Source organism: Talpa occidentalis, unplaced genomic scaffold (assembly GCF_014898055.3).
Source record: "Talpa occidentalis isolate TD23 unplaced genomic scaffold, MPIMG_talOcc4v2.1 talOcc4.14, whole genome shotgun sequence".
Classification (NCBI taxonomy): Eukaryota; Metazoa; Chordata; class Mammalia; order Eulipotyphla; family Talpidae; genus Talpa; species Talpa occidentalis.
The window spans coordinates 39,870,904-39,883,031 of NW_023601433.1; the positions used below are offsets into that span (position 1 = coordinate 39,870,904).

Consider the following 12,128-nt stretch of genomic DNA (forward strand, 5'->3'; position numbering starts at 1 on the left):
GCACTGGGTACAGTCAGAAGTGCGGGAGGGTGAGAGAATTCACCAGAGCCAGAGCAGGGAACAGAACAGGCAAACTGACGAAATACACTGCTGAGGGGAGCAGTGGGCGGCAGGAGAGGTCTGTCACATCATGTGGGACCCTCGCCGGTGGCCGGGGATCGAACTGGTGCTGCAGAGGCTGCAGGCAGCTTCGCAGTCCAGCACTCAACCGCTGCGCCACCAGGGGAGGCCCCCTCATTTCCGTTTTTAATCAAATAGCTCATTTCCATGAATGAAACTGAGCTTGAACCTGATTGGTTCATTTACTGTCCAGGCATCAAATACACAAGGGAAAACCTGGTGCCTACACAGACCCTGGTGCCCTGAGTGAGGGCAGGCTCATGGGCCAGTGGATTCTGGGGAGTTATTGGTTGGAGGCGGCCTCAGTGAGGCAGAAGGCAAACTGCACCCAGTACCCCTTCAGCAGGGTGGGTGTAACAGTGAAAAGGGCGGAAGCTTGTAGCAGCATTAGGACATGGGTCGCATCTGCTGTAGCTGGGAGCCTGCCGTATTGGTGAGGGCCCCTCTGCCTACAGCTCCAGGGAGTGCTTGGGGCTTGCCTCCATAGCCTCCACTTGCTCTGGCTCTGGGTGGGCGACCTTGCTGCTGCAGCCCCAGTGGAACTGCATGTGGGATGGGGAGATGGGAGGAGGTGAGACAAGTGCCACCACTGACACCCTCAGCTTAAAACCTGAGCCTCAGCAGGGCTGCTCACTCTGGATTTTTGTGAGATCCTTTTAAAATACCAATTTAATTGTGTCATTCTCCGCTTAAAACTCCTTGGTGTCTCCCTGTCATTTTACTTTATTTGAAGATTTATTTATTTATGTATGTATACAAGAATTGGGGTACCAGTCAGAGGTGCAGGGGATGGGAGTATTCACCAGAGACAGAGTGAGGCACAGAATAGGCAGATCTACCGAAGTACACTGCTGAGAGGAGCAGCGGGCGAGACTGCTGGTATTTTCACAGTGTTGTGCTTAACTCCTTGCGCCACCAGGGAGACCCTGGTGATTTTAAATAAAAATCCAATCATTTTAAATAAAAATCCAATCAAGGTACATCAAGACATGTCCCCAAACTGCTATTCCAGTCTCTTCTCCCCCTCTTGGGCTCTCTCACCCTATGCTCCAGCCAAACCAACTCTGCTCTGCGGACCTCTCCTGCGTGGGACAGAGCATTTGTGAATGTCTTGCCCCTGCACAGAAAACACCCTTTCTTCTTTGCTCAGTAACTTGCAATTATCCTTTACCACCCACTCAAATGTCCCCATCCCTGGAGTCTTCTACTTCCTCCTGTAGCCCAAGGGCAGCCTGCCACTGTGCTCTTCCAGTAACTTGAATACTATTCTGTCATTCAGCCACAGCTGAATGATAATACTCACCCGTGAGTCACTAAAGAGCTGTTACAGGGAAAGGTGTGGGGCACCCCAGAACCCCCAAAACTGCCCCCTCGAAATAGGTTCTGCCATCTGTCACATCAAGACAAAACAAACTCTAGCGCTAAGATCTTTAATGGAAAGGAACTTTAATACAATTAGTGTGCAATTCAGAAAAGGGAAAGAATAAAGTTTCTAAATCAAGCACCCAAAGTTACCCATGCCCTCACAGGCAAATGCCCAGCCAAATAGGGTCACCTCTTGGTGGGGAGCCATAGGAAAGGGGCAGAAGGGGCGCAGCGCTTCTGGGACAGAAGGAGCAAAATCAAGATCAAGATGAACGCTGCCACGGGTCTCTCACCCACATCTGTTTCACCAGTCCAGGAGCAAAAAGCAAGTGCAACTTCTTCACATGTTTCTCTGCTCCATGTGCCTCCACCAAGTGTCCTTCTTGCTTCCCATCCTGCTTCCTTCCTTCTCAGTCTCCTTCCTGCTTCTCTTCCTCCCTGTTCAGCTCTGCCCTACCTACCGTGGGTGGGGCAGTGAACCTAGAATCTCCCCTTTCCCGGGGGACCACCCTGTGACAGAGCTTCATGCATGGCCTCTATTCTCTTTCCCTCCTCCCTGTCTGCAAAACTTGGGATGCTTTTATGAGTAAATGAACTGCATTAATAATTTTTGTGCCCAAAGCTGAATCCAGGAGTTCATGGGTTAAACAAGGGCGACTAAGTAGGAGAAGCTGTGCATCAGGTGGAAGGTAGTTTGCAAGCACTATAGATGTAACCTCATGTTGCTAATACTGTCCCTTCATTGTGAGGAACAGGAGAAATGGGAGGCCTAAGAGACTTCCTCTTTCTGCTGGAGATAGCTGTCTATTTTGTGTTAAAACATTATATAGTGACCTTTTCTGAGACTTTGTCCTTACAGGCCCACTGTGTAAACTTGACACTTCCTTCCTGTTCCTAAAATATTAAATGATGGGTCAGGTTTGACTCAGAGGCCCTTTCTGTCTCTCCTGGATTGCTGATCGAGACCACTCAAACGCAAGGTCAGCTATATCAAGACTGCCAAGGAAACATCTTGTAAATTCCATGTGACTGACACGTCCTCCACGTCCTCCCTGTGACTGACACATTCTTTCTCTTCCACTTATTTTTATTCCAGGTGTTCACGGACGTCATACAAACCCAGTTATTCAGAGAAGGGAGCACAATGGGGATGTGGATGCTGTGACTGCTCCTTCCCGTTTCACTGTTTCAGCTTCACTGCAAAAACAGCCTTTTCAGTGACAAACAAGCCCAGCATGTGGGAGGGGACACTGGTGGGTATGTGGTAAGGGGGTGTATGTGCTACGTGATTGTAGGGCCAGTATCTTTAAGGGGCAGCAGATGACATGGTTTGTTTTTAAGCAAAATCATGATACCACATTTCAAAGTGAGTGTTTCAGTTAGCTAAGTTCACATTTAGATATGAAAAGCAGGATTACATCTCTTCAATCCATCTCTTATCAGTTCATGGTTGTTTCCAGACAATGAAAAGAAATATATAAAAACCACCGACTCAGATAATGGCTGATCCACAGCTTTTGGGTCTGTGTGCTTGAGTCAGATTTACAACAGATCCAATCCAACCATTCAGAAATCTGTTAATTGAGTGGTTGAAAAGTCAATCTGAAACTAGAAAATTGCTTCAGTGTTCACATGTAAATGGAGGATACCTATATTTGCTGCAGAAGTATTACCAGTCAGATTGGTTTTTCCCTTTCTAGCACCACCTCCAAATACCTTCTGGATTTAAGAGTGGTAGAAAATGTTTCTGTTGTTCTTGACTGAGTTGGAGATATTAACCATATATGTAGTTTCCACATAGCTTCTTCGCATCAGGCACTTGGAATAAGGGCTCATCATTCTCTGCCTCAAGTGGAAGGCAAAAGGTAGCAGATTACAGCAGAATATTAGTGAGGGGGTGTTCAGTAAATGCTTGATGAAGGAAGGAAGGAAGAGTAAGTTAATATGGTACAAGCAAGCCCCAATTCTAAAGGGTGTGTCCAGGAAAACATTCACTAGAACTGGGGATAGGAGCATTGAAATGAACTCACCCCTTACCCCCATTTTGCTTACCTTATTTAATAGGCAGTTAGTAGTCTCAAAAATCTTTCTTTTCATCAGACGTTTGATCTTCTTGTAAAAATTTTGGTCTTTAAGCTTGAATATGGAGCTTCACTCCATCAGTGACATGATTTTCCTGTTGTGGAAGGAACATTATGAAGTTCTGTTGAAGAAAAACTGAATCCTACCCATACTTCTGTGAAAGCCAGTCTCTGGGTCAAAAAGCAGAAAGCACTTTTGCACATGACCAAACTGTGCAAAATGTTCTCTCAACTCATTAAGGTAGCGGTCCAGGGAATTCTTCTGACAAAAACAACCACACTGGCCCAGATTGGTACCCAGCGCCCTGGCGTCCTCACTGCGGAGGCCACCAGCTTCAGGTCCTCTTCACGACCTATGATTGCAACTAGAAAAATGAACTTTTTCTTCTTCATACAACGTAGAATTGTAACATTTGTTATTTGCATTCTCTCATCTATTCCCAGCGGCCAAGGATTAAGACTGTGTGTTTAAAATAAATAAGGCTGTCTTTTTTTTTTTTTTTTTAACATCATTGTTCATTTTTAAACAGTGTTTGCTCCTCAGGTGTAGTCCCCATAGAATTTCCTTCCCCAATGCACCTGTGCACCATCACCTCAGTCCCCTGTGCTCCTCCCTCCTGCCCTCTGACCCCTCTCCCTCCTCCTCCCCTGCAGGATGTCTCTGGGTTATAATTGTCTGTTTTTGTTTTGTTGTGCTTTGTACTGTTATTATTTTTCTTATACTGATGTCTTATTTGGTTCTCTTATATTTAAAGACAGTAGTTTTAAAAAGTTTAAGGAATTAATGGCTGAGATGGGTTGGGAGGTTGTTCATAGGAATGCCACAGATGTTCACATAGTCAAAAAACAGACACAGAAGCCTGACAGCCTCATGGGAATGGATCTGGGAGGCCACCAGTATGAGAGCATCTCCCTACTTTCCTGTCTCTGTGACTTGTACCAGGTGCTGTGGTTTCTCTTGTCCTGACACCTCTGTTCTGTACTCCCCCTCTATTTACCCAAACGCCTTTGCTCATTCTCAGGTTCTCCCTGATAGCTCTTGTACATGCTCCATGAGCCCACGTTTACCCTGCTCATTTCCTGTAATAAGCTTTCCAAAGTCTCATGATAGGAATCCAATTGATTGCCTCTATTTTCAAGTTGAAGTGGTTATTTTGCCTGTGAATTAGCTGTCTTTGCAAACCTTGTCCACTTTGGTCAAATCACCCACGAGCTTACAGTGTGCCTTTGATACCTGGCATTTCCAGTCAAGGGGCAGGGCAGGCTGACTCATTTGTAAGGACCAGTGGGTGCTGAGCAGGCATTTCTCGTGTAGTCTTGCATGCCTGAATGTGGGCATAGTCATCTAGATTGTCATTAGATTTTAGAATTCTAAAGATAGAGCAAAAAAGGGCCTCCCCAGTGGCGCAGCGGTTGAGCGCTGGGTTGCGAAGCTGCGCGCGGCCTCTGCGGCGCCGGTTCGATCCCCGGCTGCTCCCCGGCCACCGGAGGAGGGTCCCACATGGCGCGCAGACCTCTCCTGCCGCCCGCTGCTCCCCTCAGCAGTGTACTTCGGTCCTTCTGCCTGCTCTGCTCCCCGCTCTGGCTCTGGTGAATTCTCTCGCCCTCCCGCGCTTCTGACTGTACCCAGTGCATGTATAAACAAAACAAACAAAGAAACCAGCAAACAAATAAATAAAGCATGCCTCTATAAAAAAAAAAAAAAAAGATAGAGCAAAAAAAAAACTGTTCAATGGGACCCCTCCAGCAAGTAAGATGTGTGTGTGTGTGCATAGAAGAACCGGGGCATAGGCCAGAGGTGCAGGGGGTGAGAGGATACACCATAGACAGTGTGGAGAGCAGAACAGGTAGATCTACTGAAGTACACTGCTGAGGGGAGTAGCAGTGAGACAGGAAAGGTCTGCCGCCCCATATGTGGGTAGCTCCCTTACTGGGGTCGAACTCAGGCCGTAGCAGTGATAGAGCTGAAACTTAACACCTAGGCCTCCAGGGAGATCCCTGGCACTGTAAGTTTAATGTCTGATCACCAAAAAATCAGAGCAGTGTCTGCATAGGAAGGAAGGGTCCATGGGTGGTGAAGGAATTCATTCTAGAAGTCACTGTTTATTAAGTATCTATGATGTAGAAAGCAGATTCTTAGATTCACTAAGTTTTAGATCTTCTTGGTATGAGATACTAGGGGGTTGAGAGCCTACTTATTATTATTTTGTGTGTGTGTGCGCGTGAGCGGGGGATGAATTATTTATTTTTAATTTTTATTGAGATGGAATTGAGAAAAAAATTATGTTAGTTTCAAGCGTACAACATAGGTATTTGATGGTCATATACACTGTAAAAAGACCACAATAATAAGTCTAGTTAACAGTCATCATCACACATTTTTACCAATCTTTTTTTTTTCTCTTGTGATGAGAATTTTTAACATCTACTTAAAAGAGTCTACTTTTTAAGAAAACATCTTTTGGAATGCTTAACTGTACATTATCTAATAGAACTTCACAAGAACCCTCACTCAGAGCAGGAGTTTAGAAAACCTACATAAGGGACCAGGAAAAAGAATAACTATAATAAAGAAGAAATCAAAATCAACAAGCAACTATAAACCAGAGACACACTACACTACGGGGCTGGGGGACGGGGAGAGGAAGGATTGGGGTCAAAATAAGGGGGGTGCAATGTATGGGGAATATAACCAAGATGAAAATGCATACATTGTGCAAAAATGAAAAATGATGTAAGAAATATATATAAAAAAATAAAGTGAAAAAAAAAAGAACCCTATGGAGATAAGTATTATAATACATTTCATTTAACAGATCTCAAGACAGAGGCTCAGAGAGCTTGAGCTACTTGCTGAAACTTAGGGACATGTCCCTCTTACCCTCTTCCACATCAATTGAAAGAGGGCTACAGCCTGTTCTTGACACACTCCTGAGTCTCCCCCTAGACTGGAGGCATGGGCCATGTCTATACCATCTATCCCTAGTAGCTTACCACAGGCCTGATGCCCAGGACACAGTCAATAGTCTGACACATGCATGCTCGAGTGAATAATTTACTGCAAAACTCAGATCAAGGGGGTGGTGAAGGTAATATGTGAAGAAGTATCCAGGGGGCCTAAGGCAGAGGCAAAAGCTGCATCTTTGTGGCCTTGGTCTGTGCTAGATGGGGGAGGGTGTGGTGACCTCCCTCCAGAACATTCCTCAGCCTCAGCTGTGCCATGGGCTAAAGGTTTTCTAGGAATTTTAGAAGTAAGATTGCAAACAAGGATTATAGGATAAAGGGAAGGTTAGGGCGAGCTCCATCATCAACTCCTTCCACTGCATGGCCTGCTTGTACCAGCCAAACATGGCAGTGGGAAGTACTTCCTGCTGTCTGGGAAACAGAAGGGCATAGCTTTCCTGATGGCGCTGATTCCTTGGTCTTTTTGTAAAGTGATTTGTTTGATTCATCTATTTTCTCAATTTAATAAGCATGTATAGATTTATTCCACATAAGGCTAGAACCAAGGCCAGAAAGTCAAATAAATCAAAGAATTTGCCCTGGAAGAACTCAGTATTTAGTATACAGGAAGATTACTATAGAACACATTAAAAAGTTTAACAGAGTTATCTATGTTGGAGAAAGGGAGCACATAATTATTTCATGAAACACATAAGTGAATGAATGAATGAATGAATGATTTACTATTTTACCTGAAAGGGATATTATATATCAGGCACTGTGTTGGGCAAGGAGGTAGTGGAGCGTCACATTGTCATCAGAGGCTGTATCTAGCCATAGCTGTTTTTTTTTTTTTTAATATTTATTTATTTTTATACAAGAGCTGAGGTACAGGCCAGAGGGCGGGAGGGTGAGAGGATTCAGCAGACACAGAGCGGGGAGCAGAACCGGCACACGGACCGAAAACACTGCTGAGGGGAGCAGCAGGCGACACAGGAGAGGTCTCCCGCGCCATGTGGTTTGCGCCTCGGCCAGCGGGGATCTAACCGGCATTGCAGAGGCTGCGGACAGCTTCACAGCACTGTGCTCAACCGCCTGTGCCACCAGGGAGGCCCTGGTTTGTTTGTTTTCTTAATATGTGTTATAATTGATGTGCAATAATGTACATATTTTTAATATATCACAATCTGATAAATTTTTGCCTATGTTTACACTTGTGAAATCATTCTATCAAGATGGGTATAGCCATCATGTCCAAAAGTTTCCTCATGTCTCTTTGTCTTCCCTACCTCCTGGCCTACAGCTCCCCATTTTCAGGTCAACCCCAATCTGTTTTGTGTTATTATAGCCTAGCTTGCATTTTTCTAGAAAGTTATATAAATGGAACTATACAAGCCCACACCTTTTTTGTCTAGCTGCTTTTATTCAGCATAATTATGTTGTGATATAGCAATGCTCATTTATCAAAAGCTCATTTCTTTTTGTTGATGATAGTATTCCATTTTATAGATATATCACAATTTATCTATTGACATGTAGATGGACATCTGGGTCACTTCCTGTTTCTGACTATTTCAAATAAAGCTGTTACAAACATTGGCATACAAATCTTTGTATGAACATATGCTTTCATTTCTGTAGAGTAAATATCTAGGGGTAGAATGGTTAGATCATATGGTAGGTGTATGTTTAACTTTTTAAGAAACTGTCAAGCTCTTTTCCAGAGTGGCTATGTCATTTTATATTCCTACCAGCAAAGTAGAAGAGCCCAGTTCTTTCATATCCTTATCAAGTTTTAAAATTTTAATAGGTGTGTTATGATGTTTGCTTGTGGGGTTTTTTCTTTTTCATTTTCCTACTGAGTATTTTTTTCATGTGCATTTTTGCCATGCCTCTCCCTCCTTTAATAGGTAAAATCTGTAAAATAGGGATAATATTATCTATATCATAAGGTTTTTGTGAGGATAAAAATGTATAAATATTTATAATGGACTTAGAACAGTGCCTGGCAAATAATAAGTGCTATATAAGTGTTTTTCTTATGTTCATTTAAAACTAGTTCTGCTTCAGGATGCAAGTCAATCATGCTGGCTTCCAGATGTATGGGGTCTTGCTTTACCTTTTCTCCAATCCCTGCTGCTCTTGGTGGCACAGTTAGAATTTCAGATTCTTAGGATTATTCCCTAGTTTAACCTCCAGCCTCAAGCAGGAATCCCTTCTGCATACCACATATGATCAACTGCTGGCTGCCAGAAGGCTTACCAAGAATTCTTCAAGTTGATTGAATTTCTCAATTCTGGGGAAGCTGATTGTGGCTGGCTATGAGGTGACAGTTAGGTCTCCCCACCCCAGCGGCTGGAAAGTTAAGTTTCTGGGTTTAGTGTATGCATTGCCAGGTCCTCCAGTTGCTTCTACCATAACACCTGACATGTGTGTTTGCATGTAATGAATGGTTGGCCACTCAAGTCAGAAATAAATTCCATGGAATGGCTCTCTCCTGGACTTGGGAGCTCTTATTTCTTGCCAGTAAGAAACTCAATTGGGAATAAGGACAGACCTTGCTTCTCTGCCTCTGATCCTGAATCAACACCTGAATAAACCCTGGGTTCTTTTTATTTAGCCCCATTGGGAGTGGGAGAGGAATTAAGCCCACACCTTTCATGGAATTCTTAAAAAATTAGAATGGGGGCCCTCCCTGGTGGCACAGGGGTTAAGAAGCAGCACTACGAAGCTATCCACAGCCTCTGCAGCATGAGTTCCATCCCCAGCCAGGGAGGTGACCCACACGGCACAGCAGACCTCTCCTGTCTCGCCTGCTGCTCTTTCAGTCCGTCTGCCTATTCTGCTCCCCAGTCTGTCTCTGGTGAATCCTCTCACCCCGCACCTGTGGCCTGTACCCCAGTTCGTGTATGCATAAAAAATAAATCTTTAAAAAAAAAAATTAGAACGGACCCAATAGTTCACTCTTAGCTAGAAGTATCTCTGGGTTTCAGATTTAACTTGAGCTTTTCCTGATTGAGCAGTAGGTTGCTTTGCTCACTTAGACAGTATTGTTACATACACAAACAAAAGATGGGTTTGCTACAAGCAAAGCCAAAATTTCCATCTAAATTTTAGCTAATAGAAATACAAGAACAGATTCAGGCTTTAGATTTTTAAATCTCCTGAGCCTGGCAGCTGTGTTTCCCTTTTTCTACTAAATGGTGCAGTTTATGTTTTAGGGAATTATGCAAAACATGCTTGCAGCACCAGAGCTTAAATGGGGTAGGATCCCCTGTGTAGTACTGTGTGTGGGCTGATGCTGCACCTTCTCCCCTTTTGAGGATGGTGAGGAGAGGTGGAAAGTGTCCTGAAAAAAAAAAAAAATCCAGCTACAGAACCCTGAGCTAGGGATATCCAGCCTTCTTAGTTCCAGAGTTTCCTTTTTCTTAAAATAACCGAGAATTAAGTGTAAAAATATGTGAGTGTTACAAATGCAGTGTGCATTGAGTAGTAGACATATAATTGCAAAGGCATGTTTATCTATCTAGCAGTTGCACTGCAAAACCATCTTTAGCTCACAGCCCAACCTGTTTTCTAAAATGCTGCACAAATGTGATGCATTTAAAACCTGCAGCTTTGCAAAGAGGTGCCCACAGAGCACCTTCTTTGAATTTGCATATTTGTGTACAGAACACAAACCGTTTACACGGGATTTTAGCGACTTTTTAAAGCTTAAAAGGTCCTCACGATTTGCTTGACTTAAAATGCACACTCACAAGTTCATTAAAAACATTTTTCAAACCTAGTTTCATAAAGCTAGACATCAGCAAGGTTTGATGGAGGGGTGGAAAATGGATCGTAGATCTTTAACCCGCAGAAGTTAAAAGGCTTTTTTTGGTTAGCTAACAATGGAAACTTTTTTTTTAAAAAGTGTTTCCCTCCCTTGGTCTTGCCAAGCAATAGAGAAAAAAAAAAAAAAAAAGAAGAAAAGAAAAACTTGTTCCGCTGAGTTCAACCCCAGACAGGCTCACAACTTCCTTCCTGCTTTCCTCCCCCAAGCCCCCGCCTTTCTCCCTCCGCCCGCCTCCCCCACCAAGTTCTTTTTTTTTTTTTTTTTTTTTTAATCGCACATTGAACAAACACTCAAGTAGCCGCGAGCAGACACTGACAGGGGTGTAGTATCTGCAGGGCCTAGAAGGGCGTGCAGGGCCCGCCCCGGGTCGCCACCGCCCGGACGGCCCGGCCCCTGCGCGAGGAGTTCCCTCTCGCTTTTTTTTTTTGGTCTTCCATAAGTTGGTGAGGAAATCGTTTCTGAGCTTTTTTGAGATCACCTTGTGCCTACGAGGTCTGCGCTTCTGGGCCATGTAGTCTGCACAGAACCTGTGGCTCTGAAGACCTGCAGGTAAGTTTGCTGGCTTTTGAGTGGTTCTTGCCTCTGAACCCCAGTTCCCCCCACGCTCTGCCCTGCTGAGATGAGTGTTCCGGGTTCGGGACAGCGCGGAGAGCTGGGCTGGGAGTCCGGGAAAGGGGTGGCTTTGGAGCGCGGCACGCGGCAGGGTGCGGAGAGGGGCTGCAGGCGAGTTTTCGGCTCTTCCCCCGCTCGCCTCCCAGGCCGCCGGCCCGAGCCTCCTGTCCCGGCGCCCCGAGCTCCGGGCGGCTTTGCTGGCGCCGGGGCGGCTGCCGGGATGCGAAGAAGCCGTGCCCTTGGCCGCGCCTTCCCGGGGCTTAGAACGCCGGCCCTGGAGGCTTGCAGAGCCCGAGGTGCTGCTGGGCTGCAGCCACGAACGCCCTGGAGCTGCTCGGCGTGGGCGCGGGTCCCGGTCCCCGGCGGCGGCTCCTCCCGCGCCGGGTCTGCGGAGCGGACACACACACACTCACACACACACGCACTCACACACACACACACTCACACACACACGCACTCACACACGCGCGCGCGCACACACACACACACACACCGGGTCTGCGGAGCGGACACACACACACACACGCACTCACACACACACTCTCACACACACACACACTCACTCACACACACACGCACTCACACACACGCACTCACACACTCACACACACACGCACTCACACACACGCACTCACACACACGCACTCACACACACACCGGGTCTGCGGACACACACACACTCACTCTCTCTGCGCTGTGGGGGCGTCTGCAGGGGCGGCGAGCGCTGGTTCCGGTACGGGGGACGCGCACCCCCTCGGCCCCCGCGCCAGGGCCCACACAAAACTCACTTGTTTAGGGACGAGCGACTCGGCCAGCGCAGGAAAAAATGCCTCGGCTGCAGCCCCGCCGCGGGCCCGCGCCTTCGTAGGCCCCGGGCCCTGGCCTCGGCCGGGGTCAGGAGGGCCGGGCCCGGCGCGCGGGCGTCGGTCCCCCGGCCCGCCGGCGACTGAGGGACGGCGGGTCTCCCTGGTTGCCTCGGAGTCGGGCCCTGACGAGCAGAGGGTGGAGCGGGGCGATCCCGAGGCCGAGGGGCGGGAGCTGCCCCGTTATCCCGAGATAACCGATGTTTGCTCGGGCCGAGGCGTCCCAGACGGCGATGGGGCGACCTCCCCCTCGGAGGTGCCCGAGCCGCTCGTGCCCGCGCACCGTGCACTTCAGCCGAGCTGTTGTGC

The 12,128-nt window shown here is 46.7% G+C and overlaps 1 long non-coding RNA gene across 1 annotated transcript; it reads right to left on the reverse strand.

Moving 5' to 3' along the window:
* Nucleotides 1–1,111: 1,111 nt before the first annotated feature.
* Nucleotides 1,112–11,825, reverse strand: LOC119244554 (uncharacterized). Its single transcript, XR_005125082.2, has 3 exons — nucleotides 11,745–11,825; nucleotides 3,538–3,661; nucleotides 1,112–3,396 (listed from the first exon to the last, which is right to left on the reverse strand). It is a non-coding gene; the product is annotated as an uncharacterized LOC119244554 (long non-coding RNA).
* Nucleotides 11,826–12,128: the final 303 nt, after the last annotated feature.